Consider the following 10,978-nt stretch of genomic DNA (forward strand, 5'->3'; position numbering starts at 1 on the left):
CAAACAGATTTAATCCAATGAGGTATTCTCCAACGTACATTATAATTAGTCTGTCAGTCAAAGACAGAGAGTTTTAAAAGCAGCAAAAGAAAAGCATCAAGTCACATATAAGAGAATCCCCATTAGACTATTAGATTTCTCTGTAGAAACCATGCAGGCCAGAAGAGAATGGAATAATATATTCAAAGTACTGAAAGAAAAAAACTGCCAGTCAAAAATACCACACCCAGAAAAACTGTCCTTCAGAAATTAAGGAGAAATAAAGTATTTCCCAGACAAGCAAAGACTGAGAGAATTCATCACCACTGGACCTGTCTTACAAGAAATGCTTCAGGGAGTTCTTCAAGTGGAAATAAAAGAATGGTCATTAATATTATGAGTACATATTGAAGTATAAAACTCACTGGTAAATACATAATCAAATCCAGAATACTCCAATACTGTAAACAGTGTGTAAATCATACATATATCTAGTATGAAGGTTAAAAGTCAATTCAGTCAAAAATAACTAAAGCTAAAATAAGTTGTTAAGGAACACACAATATAAAAAGATGTAAATCTGAGGAGTGCATAAAAGTCTAGAGTTTTTGTATGTGGCAGAAGTTAAGTTGTTATCAGCTTAAAATAGTCAATTATAAGATGGACTTTTGGGTGGAGCCTTCTGGAAAGGTGGCAGTGGTACAGGGGGCTGAGGTGAAAGTGGATGGCAGCAAGCCAAAACTGAGCAAGAATGAGTTGAAGAGATCCCTAAAAGCCAAGAAGAAAGTGGCAGAGAAGGAGGCCAAGCAGAAAGAACTCAGTGAGAAATAGCTAAACCAGGCCACAGCTGCTGTCACAAACCATACCACTGACAGTGGTGTGGGTACTGAGGAGAAGAGCCTGGACCCAAATCAACACTACAAGATCCACAGTCAGGCAGTTTATCAACCGAATGTCAATGGGGAACACCCATACCCACACAAGTTCCATGCAGACATCTCACTCAATGACTTCATCCAAGAATATAGTCACCAGCAGCCTGGGGGTCACCTGAATGATGTCACCTTAAAGGTGGCAGGTAGGATCCATGCTAAAAGAGCTTCTGAAGGAAAGTTCATCTTCTATGACCTTCAAGGAGAGGGGGTCAAGTTGCAAGTCATGGCAAATCCCAGAAATTATAAATCAGAAGAATTTATTCATATTAATAACAAACTGCATCAAGGAGACGTAATTGGAGTTCAGGGGAACCCTGGGAAAACCGAGAAGGGTGAGCTGAGCATCATTCCTTATGACATCACACTGCTGTCTCCCCGCTTGCATATGTTACCTCATCTTCACTGTGGCCTCAAAGACCAGGAAACAAGGTATCGTCAGAAATACTTGGACTTGATACTAAATGATTTTGTGAGGCAGAAATTTATCATCTGCTCTAAGATCATCACATGTATAAGAAGTTTCTTGGATGAACTGGGATTCCTATAGATTGAAACTCCCATGATGAACATCATCCCAGGGGGAGCTGTGGCCAAGCATTTCATCACTTATGACAATGAGCTGGACATGAGAATCGCTCCAGAACTCTATCATAAGATGCTAGTGGTTGGTGGCACCAAGCAGATTTATGAAACTGGATGCCAGTTTCAGAATGAAGGGATTGATTTGAGGCACAATCCTGAATTCACCACTTGTGAGTTCTACATGGCCTATGCAGACTACCACAATCTCTTGGAAATCACAGAGAAGATGGTTTCAGGGATGGTGAAGCATATTACAGTCAGTCGCAAGGTCAGCTACCACCCAGATGGCCCACAGGGCCAGGTCTATGATACTGACTTCACCCCACCCTTCCAGAGAATCAGCATGGTAGAAGAACTTGAGAAAGCCCTGGAGGTAAAGCTGCCAGAAACTAACCTCTTTGAAACTGATGAAACTTGCAAACTTCTTAATGATATCCGTGTGGCAAAAGCTGTTGAATGCCCTCTACCTTGGACCACAGCCAGGCTCCTTGACAAGCTTGTAGGGGAGTTCCTGGAAGTGATTTGCATCAATCCTACATTAATCTGTGATCATCCCCAGATAATGAGCGCTATGGCAAATGGCACCGCTCTAAAGAGAATCTGTCCGAGCACTTTGAGCTGCTTGTCATGAAGAAAGAGATATGCGATGCCTAAACTAAGCTGGAATGATCCTGTGCCACAGCAGCGGGTTTTTGAAGAATAGGCCAAAGCCAAGGCCACAGGTGATGATGAGGCCATTTCATAGATGAAAACTTCTGTACTGCCCTGGAATGTGTACGGGCATGGGCATTGATCGAGTCACCATTTTTCTCAAAAGATTCCAACAACATCAAGGAAGTACTTCTATTTCCTGCTATGAAACCCAAAGACAAGGAGAATGTAGCAACCACTGATATGCTGGAAAGCACAACAGCTGGCACTTCTGTCTAAAAAATAACAATTGCAAGTTGTATAAGTCAAACATCTTTGCACATCTGCAAAAGATCAAGGTCTGCAAGGGAATTCTTGTGTGTTGCTTTCCATTTGACTACGACAGTTCCATTCAGCCATCAGAAGAGAGACAAGGAATTAAGAATTTCTTTTTATTCCTTGTTACCAAATAAACCATTTGTCTCTTCTCAAAAAAAAAAAAAAAAAAAAACTATAAGATGTTTTATGTAAGCCTCATCGTACCTGCAAAACAAAAAAGTATGGCAGATACAAAAACAATACAGAGAAAGAAATCAAAGCATAGTGCTATAGAAAATTATCAAATCACAGAGGGTAACAACAGAGAAAGAAAGGAACAAAGGATCTACAAAACAGCCAGAAAACAAATAACACAATGGAAACAGTGAGTCCTTACCTATCAATAATTATCTTGAATGTAAATAAATTATCTAAAAGTGGCTGCATGGATTTAAAAACGGTGGGGGAATTCAATCATGCTGCTTACAAGAGACTCACTTTAGCTTTAAGGACAGACAGGCCAAATGTAAAGGGATGGAAGAAGATAAGATATTCTATGGAAGTGGTAACCAAAAGAAAGCATGAATGGCTATACTAATATCTAATAAAATAGACCATGTCAAATTTTGTCACAAGAGACAAAGAAGGTCATTATTTAATAATAAAGGAGTAAATTCTTCAAGGGAACATAACAATTATAAATATATATTCACCCAACTTTGTAGCACCTAAATACATTAAAGCAAATATTAATGGACATGAAGAGATAAATAGAGAGCAATACAATAATCATAGAGGACTTCAATTCTCAATTTTCAAAAAAGGATATATCAACCAGACAGAAAATTGATAAGGAAATACTGAGTCTGAATTGCACCTTAGACCAAATAAACCTAACAGACATATTTGAAATGTTTCGTCCAACATCAGCAGGATATACATTTATCTCTAGCACACATGAAATGGTCGCCAAAATTGTCCATGTTAGGCCAGAAAACAAGTCTTAACAGATTTAGAAAACTGAAATCATATCTAGTATCATTTCAGATCATAATGATATGAAACTAGAAAACAGTAACAGGAAGAATCCTGGAAAATTTACAAATATGTGAAAATTAAACAACATGCTCTTGAACAACCACTGGGCCAAGAAGAAACCAAAAGGGAAATTTTAAAATATCTTGAGACAAATGACAATGGAAACACAGCATGCCAAAACCCGTGGGATGCAGCAAAAGCAGTTCTAAGAGCGAAGTTTATAGCAATAGATGCCTACGTTAAAAAGATTCTGAATAGTTTAACGTTATGACTCAAGAACTCGAAAAAAAAGAACTAAACCCAAAGTTAGCAGAAGAAAGGAAATAAAGATCATAACAGAAATAAATCAAATAGAAAACAGAAAAACTATAGAGAGAATCAATAAAACTAAGAGGCTTTTTGAAAAATTAAAACTGATAAACCTTCAGCTTGTCTAAGGAAAAAAAAAAAGAGAAGACTCAAATAAAAAGTGAAAAAGACATTACAATAGATGCCTCAGGAATAAAAAGGAACATAGGGGACACAAATAAATGGAAAATATCCCATGTCCATTAATATTGTGAAGATGTATATACTATCCAAAGCAGTATACAGATTCCATGCAATACCTTTCAAAATCCCAATGGCATTCTTCACAGATAGAACAATCCTAAAATATGTATAAAAATACGAAAGATCTCAAATAGCCAACATTTCTGAGAAATAAAAACAAACTTGGAAACATCACACTTCTTGACTTTAAATTTTTTTTTTTTTTTTTTTTGAGATAGGGTCTTGCTCTGTCACTCAGGCTGGAGTGCAGTGACACAATCATAGCTCACTGCAGTTTCAACCTCCCAGGCTTAAGCAATCCTCCCACCTCAGCCTCCCAAGTAGGTGGGGCTACAGGTGTGTGCCACCACATCCGGATAATTAATTTTTTTATAGAGACAGGGCCTCACTATGTTGCCATGGCTGATCTTGAACTCCTGGGCTAGAGCAATCCTCCTGCCTTGGCCTCCCAAGGTACTGGGATTACAGGCATGATCCACTGCGCTCAGCCCTGTGTTACAAATTATGTGTGTATCAATATATCACACTTACCCCAGAAATATGTGCAACTAGTATGTATCAGTTTGTAAAAAGGTATGATACTGGCAAAAAAAAAACCAGACACATAGACCAGTATAACAGAAGAAAGAGCCTAGAAATAAATTCAAACATATATAGTCAACCAATTTTTGACAAGAGCATCAAGGACACAATGGGGAAAGGATAGTCTCTTCAATAAAGGTGCTGAGAAAACTGGATTTCCACATGCAAAAGAATGAAATCAGACCTTTATCCTATACCATATACAAAAATCAACTCTAAATGTAAGACCTGAAATATAAAATTCCTAGGAAAAAAGCTCCTGGATGTTGGCCTTGGCAATGATTTTTTTTTTATATCTCAACCAAAAGCTCAAACTACAAAAGCAAAAACAAGTAAGTGAGACTACATTAAACTAAAAATCTTTTGCACAGCATAGAAAACAATCAACAAAATGAAAAGGTAACTTATTGATTAGGAAAAAAACATTTGCAATCCATATATCTGGTGAGGGGCTAATGTCCAAATTTATAAAGAATTCATGTAATTCAATAGTAGAAAAACAACCCAATTTAAAAATGGGCAAAGGATTTGAATTCTCCAAAGAAGGTATAAAAATGGCCAACAGGTATATGAAAAGGTGCTCAACATCATTAAATCAGGAGTCAGGGAAATACAAATCAAAACCACAATGAGATACCACCTCACACTTGTTAGCATGGCTATTATCAAAAAGTCAAAAGATAAATGTTGGCAAGGGTGTGGCGAAAAGAGTGCACACTGTTGGTAGACATGTAAATTGGTACAGCTATAATGGAAAACAATGTGGCCATTTCTAAAGAAATTAAAACTAGAAATACTATATGACTCAGCAATTCTTCTGGATATATACCCAAAGGAAATAAAATCACCTCATAAAGATATCTGTACTCCATGTTCATTGAAGCACTATTCACAATAGCAAAGATATGGAAACAACCAAAATGTCAATGGATAAATGAATAAAGAAACCGTGATACAGGTTGAGCAGCCCTAATCCCAAAATCATTAATTCAAAATACTCTAAAATCTGAAATGTTCTGAGTATCAACATGACACCACAGGTGAAAAATTCCACACATTTGACTGCATGTGATAGGTCGAAGTCAAAAAGCAGGCATTCAACACCCAATTTACTCAGCATCCCCAAGGGAAAAATAGAACTACCTTCAGCCTACGTGTATAAGATATACATTAAACACAACTGGACTTCGTGTTTAGAGCTGGGTCCCATCCCCACAATGTCTCATTATGTATAAGCAAATATTCAAAAATGTTTAAAAATCTGAAATCCAAAATAACTCTGGTTCCAAGCATTTCAGATAAGGGATGGTCAGCTTGTATATCTATACAATAGAATATTTAGGCCAGGCGCAGTGGCTCACGCCTGTAATCCCAGCACTTCGAGAGGCCGAGGCGGGCGGATCACAAGGTCAAGAGATTGAGACCACCCTGGCCAACATGGTGAAACCCCGTCTCTACTAAAAATACAAAAATTAGATGGGCATGGTGGCGCATGCCTGTAGTCCCAGCTACTCAGGAGGCTGAGGCAGGATAATCGCTTGAACCCGGGAGGCGAAGGTTGCAGTGAGCCAAGATTGCGCCACTGCACTCCAGCCTGGGCGACAGAGCGAGACTCCATCTCAGGTGGAAAAAAAAGAATATTTATTATGGACCCTTTAAAAAGAAGGAAATCTTACCACTCCCCACAACATGAATGAAGTTGGAGGACGTTATGCTAAGAGAAATAAACCAGGCCCAGGGTAAAAAAACAAACAAACAAACAGACAAAAACCCTACCTGAGCTCACTTACATGTGGAATCTGGCTGGGACAGTGGGGTGCAGGGGGAGTCAAAAATACAGAGATATAGAAAAAAAACATTGGTTACCAGGGGTAGGGGTGGGTAGGAAATGGAGAGATACAAGTCAGAGTATTTAAAGAGCAGATATGTAAGATGACCAAGTCTAGAGATCTAATGTACAATATGAGGACTATAAGTAATAAAATTGTACTGTGAAATTGTACTGGAATTCCTCCTAAATGAGTAGTTTTTAGCTGCTTTTGCCATACCAAAAAAAAATGAGTAACTATGTGAGATGATGGATATGTTAATTTGCTTCACTATAGTAACCATTTTACTATCTATATATATATCCCATAACATCATGTTATATGTTACATATACAAAATTTAAAAAAAAACTAACACATGAGCAAAGAAGAAATTAAAAGGGAAATTACAAAGCTTTTTGAACTGAATGAAAGTGAAAACAATGTATCAAAAATTTTAGCATTCCACTAAAGCTGTACTTGGGGAAAATTTTACAGCACTAATTGCCTATCCTGAGAAAACGGAAGTGTTTCCAATTAATGGCTTCAGCTTCTGCCTTAAGAGACTAGAAAAAGAAGAGAAAATGAGATCGAAAGAAAGAAAATAATATTCATCATAGCTTAAAAATCAATGCAATAGAAAACAAAAACACAAAGAAAAATGAATGAAATCAAAAGCTTGTTCTCTGAGACTAACAATAAAATTGACAAATCTCTGGTCAGATTATTAAGAGAGAGAAGACACAATTCACCAACATCATGAATGAGAGAGAGACAGACAGACAGAAAATACAGATACTTCAGATATTAAAAGGATAATAAGTGGATATTGTTAAAAAAAAAAAACACTTATGCTAATGTATTCCACAACTTGGAAGAAATAAATAAAGTCCTTAAAAGAGTCAGCTCCTTTTTTAGTTGACACAATTAGGGATAACTTGAATTACTATATCTATGAAAGAAACTGAATTTACAGTTAATAACCTCCCAAAAAGAAAACCCTGGGCCAAGATGGCTTCACTGATGAATACTACCAAACATTTAAGAAAAAATATCAATTTTATACAAATTCATTCAGAAAATTGAAGAGGAGGAAATTATTCCCAATTCATTCTATGAGGTCAGTATTACCCTCATATCAAAATCTGACAAAGACATGACAAGTAAGGAAAGCTGCAGATCAATATCCCTCATAGAGATGTACAAATCCTAAACAAAATGTTCACACACTGAGTCCAATAATATATAAAAAGACTCACACATTGTTACCAAGAGGGTCTTATCCCAGGAATGAGAAGTTGAAAAGTTAGCTTAACATCTGAAAATCAATCAATGTAATTCACCACATTAATAAACAAAAAAAAAAGAAAAAGAAAAAAAACACAAGATCATATCAAAAGACACGGAAAAAGCACTTGATGACATCCAACATCTCTTCCAGATTAAAAACTCTAAGCAAACTATGAATAGAAGAAAACTTCCTTAACTTGATAAAGAACATCTAAACCTTTACCTAACCTACTTAAAAATGAAAGACTAAAAATCCTTTCCCCCAACATCCGGAATGAGACATTCTCTCTCATAACTTCTATTCAACATATTTTAATGTTTTACATAATAAATTACATATTAAAGAGATTTTAGCAAGTGCAATAAGGTAAACACATAAAAGAAATCAGAAGCATCCAGACTGGAAAAGAAAAAGTAGAGCTGTCTTTATTTATAGACATGATTGTTATATAGAAAATGTGATGCAATCTACAAAAACAAGCTCTAGAACTAATAAGTGAGTTTTGCACAGCCTCAAGATTCAAGATTAGTATACAAAAATCAACTGTACTTCTATGTTTAAGTTAAAAAGACAATATCGTTTACAATAACATCAGAAAGTATGAAATACTCAAAGCATAAAGCTGACAAAACATATGCAAGACCTGTACGCTGAGAACAATACAACATTGCTGAGAGAAATTAAAGATCTAAATAGAGAAATATATCTTGTTCATGAGTTAGAAGTTTCAATAATATTAAGATAGCAATTATCTCCAAAATGATCTACAGATTTAATGCAATCCTCATTAAAAATCTCAGCAGGCTTTTTTGTTGTTTTATAAATTGACAAGTTGATTACAAATCACATATAGATGCAAAGAACTTAGAATAACCAAAACAACTTTTTAAAAGAACAATGATGGAGAACTAACATTATCTATTTCCAGACTAATTGTAAAGCTACAGTAGTCAAAACAGTGAGGCACTGATGTCAAGACAGAAAAATAGATCAATGTCTAAAAACAGACTCACAATACACACAGATATCAGACTTCTGACGTAACTACAAAGGTAATTCAGTGAAGAAAGGATAGTCTTGTCAGCAAATGGAACTGAAATAACTGGATATACATATGCAAAAAATAAACTTTGACCCATACCCTATGCCACATACAAGAATTAACTCAAAAAAGGACAAAAATGTAAAATGCACAAGTACCAGAACATCTAGAAAAAAATGAGAAAAGAAGTCTTTGTGACCCTCGGTTAAACAAAGATTTTTTAGGATTTCTTAGGTGACACCAAAAGCACAATCCATAAAAAGAAAAACTTAATAAGTTGGACTTCATTAAAATTTAAAACTCCTGCTCTTCAGAGAACACTATTAGGAGAATAAAAAGATAAGCCATAGACTAGAATAAAATATTTGCATATCTTATATCTGATAAAGTTCTTATATCGAGAATATATAAAGAAAAAGCAACTCAAAAAAAAAAAAAAAAAAAACACAAACAGCCCACCCAAAATGTAGGCAAAGATTTGACCAGACACTTTACCAAAGATATAAACATGATAAATAAACACACAAATAGATGCCTAACATCTTTAGTCACTAGGAAATGCAATTTAAAATCACTGTGAGATACTACTACATAACTATATTAATGGTTAAAATTCAAAACTCTGACCACACCAAGAGCTGGCAAGAATATGGAAGAACTGGAACGCTGATACACTGCTGGTGGAAGTGTAAAATGATACAACCACTGTGGAAAACAGAATGGCATTTCATAAAAAGTTAAACACCTACCACATGATGCAGGTATTTACACAAGAAAAAAGAAAGCCTATGTCCATACAAAGACTTGTACATCAATGTTGAGAGCAGCTTTATTTCTAAGAGCCTATAACAACCCAAATGTCTACCAATATGTAGATATAGAAACAAATTGTAATATACCCATACAATGGAATACCACTCAGAAGGAAAAAAACTCAAAATAATTATGCTGAGTGATAAAAGCTAGACAGAAAAGTATATATGTGTTGTATGACTCCATTTATATAAAATTCTAGAAAACCCAAATAAATATACAAAGCAGATTAATGATTCCTAGCCATTGGAGGAACCAGGAAACATTACAAAGAGGCACAAGTAAGCTTTTTGGGGAGATAAATTTATTTGATCAGTATTTTGATTACAGTAATGTTTCCTGGTTATATACATACATAAAAATTTATCAAATTATACATTCTAAATATGTGCAGTGTATTGCATGTCAGTTATACCTAATAATACTGTTTTTAAAAATTAGAATTACATATCATATTAATAGTGTCTATTTAGGCTTATGGACAATTTTGGTTTTATCTTTTGTGTTTTTCAATGTTTTCCAAGTTTTTTATGTTGATTATGTTTTATATTTGTAATAGGAACAAAAAGTTATACTTCTTATGTTTTGAAAAACCATACTGCAAAGTAATAACAGCCATATTGGAAGCAAAGAACTGACACCCACAGAAAGGAGCAATACATGATGGGTGACATACCTCAGGATAGTGTGGCTGGTCTGTTGATCACAATTTAATATCCAAAGTTCAACTTGCAGCTCGGCCTCCTAAAGTGCTTATGTATTAGGCATTGCTAAATTATAATTTGCTGAAGGCAACTTGTTAGGCTTAGTATAGCCAGTCATATTTATGACAATGACAACCACAAATATAAAATAAAACCAAGGAATGACCTTTTGTTATGAGCACATCTCAAAAGAACCAAGAATTTTCAGATCCTATAAAATGAGTCCAAATTTCTTTTTTTTTTTTTTTTTTTTTTACTATACTTTAGGTTTTAGGGTACATGTGCACAATGTGCAGGTTTGTTACATATGTATCCATGTGCCATGTTGATTTCCTGCACCCATTAACTCGTCATTTAGCATTAGGTATATCTCCTAGTGCTGTCCCTCCCCCCTCCCCCCACCCCACAACTGTCCTCGGAGTGTGATGTTCCCCTTCCTGTGTCCATGAGTTCTCATTGTTCAATTCCCACCTATGAGTGAGAACATGCAGTGTTTGGTTTTTTGACCTTGCGATAGTTTACCGAGAATGATGTTTTCCAGTTTCATCCATGTCCCTACAAAGGACATGAACTCATCATTTTTTATGGCTGCATAGTATTCCATGGTGTATATGTGCCACATCTTCTTAATCCAGTCTATCGTTGTTGGACATTTGGGCTGGTTCCAACTCTTTGCTATTGTGAATAGTGCTGCAATAAACATAC

General features: G+C 35.6%; 1 protein-coding gene and 1 pseudogene across 1 annotated transcript in view; one reads left to right on the plus strand and one right to left on the minus strand.

The window, feature by feature from the left end:
* The window catches only part of VWA8 (von Willebrand factor A domain containing 8), a 427,846-nt gene that overhangs the window by 385,651 nt on the left and 31,217 nt on the right, over positions 1 to 10,978 (minus strand). The window lies entirely within an intron of this gene.
* On the plus strand, positions 640 to 2,426 carry LOC116466508 (lysine--tRNA ligase-like; annotated as a pseudogene).

The sequence above is a fragment of the Hylobates moloch genome, unplaced genomic scaffold (assembly GCF_009828535.3).
Source record: "Hylobates moloch isolate HMO894 unplaced genomic scaffold, HMol_V3 SCAFFOLD_4, whole genome shotgun sequence".
Taxonomy (NCBI): Eukaryota; Metazoa; Chordata; class Mammalia; order Primates; family Hylobatidae; genus Hylobates; species Hylobates moloch.